Here is a 1,517-nt window from a genome sequence, read left to right on the forward strand (position 1 = left end):
TTTACGATATACGTTATACGTTATACGTTCTACGTTATACGTAATATGTAATGCGTCATACGTTTTACGTTATACGTTATACGTTATACGTTTTACGATATACGCTGTACGTTATACGTTATACGTTATTCGGTATACGTTATACGTTATACGTTATACGTTATACGTTATACGTTATACGTTATACGTTATACGTTTTACGATATACGTTATACGTTATACGTTCTACGTTATACGATATACCTTATACGTTATTCGTTATACGTTCTTCGTTACACGTTATACGTTATACGTTATGCGTCATACGTTATACGTCATAGGTTATACGTTATACGTTATACGTTATACGTTATACATTTTACGTTATACGTTATTCGTTATACGTTATACGTTATACGTTATACGTTATACGTTATACGTTATACGTTATACGATATACGTTATACGTTATACGTTATACGTTATACGTTATACGTTATACGTTATACGTTATACGTTATACGTTATACGTTATACGTTATATGTTATACGTTATACGTTATACGTTATACGTTATACGTTATACGTTATACGTTATACGTTATACGTTATACGTTATACGTTATACGTTATACGTTATACGTTATACGTTATAGGTTATACGTTATACGTTATACGTTATACGTTATACGTTATACGTTATACGTTATACGTTATACGTTATACGTTATACGTTATACGTTATACGTTATACGTTATACGTAATACGTTATACGTTATACGTTGTACGTTATACGTTATACGTTATACGTTATACGTTATACGTTATACGTTATACGGTATACGTTATGCGTTATACGTTATACGTTATACGTTATACGTTATACGTTATACGTTATAAGTTTTACGATATACGTTATACGTTATACGTTCTACAATATACGTTATACGTTATACGTTATACGTTATACGTTATACGTTATACGTTCTACGTTATACGATATACGTTATACGTTATACGTTATACGTTATACGTTATACGTTATACGTTATACGTTATACGTTATACGTTATACGTTATACGTTATACGTTATACGTTATACGTTATACGTTATACGTTATACGTTATACGTTATACGTTATTCGTTATACGTTATGCGTTACACGTTATACGTTTTACGTTATTCGTTATACGTTATACGTTATACGTTATTCTTTATACGTTATACGTTATACGTTATTCTTTATACGTCATACGTTATACGTTTTACGGTATACGTTATAAGTTATACGTTATACGTTATACGGTATACGTTATACGTTATACGTTATACGTTGTACGTTATACGTTATACGTTAAACGGTATACGTTATACGTTATACGTTATACGTTATACGTTATACGTTATACGTTATACGTTATTCGTTATACGTTCTTCGTTACACGTTATACGTTATACGTTATGCGTTATACGTTTTACGTTATTCGTTATACGTTATACGTTATACGTTATTCTTTATACGTTATACGTTATAC

Source organism: Ptiloglossa arizonensis, unplaced genomic scaffold (genome assembly GCF_051014685.1).
Source record: "Ptiloglossa arizonensis isolate GNS036 unplaced genomic scaffold, iyPtiAriz1_principal scaffold0508, whole genome shotgun sequence".
Taxonomy (NCBI): Eukaryota; Metazoa; Arthropoda; class Insecta; order Hymenoptera; family Colletidae; genus Ptiloglossa; species Ptiloglossa arizonensis.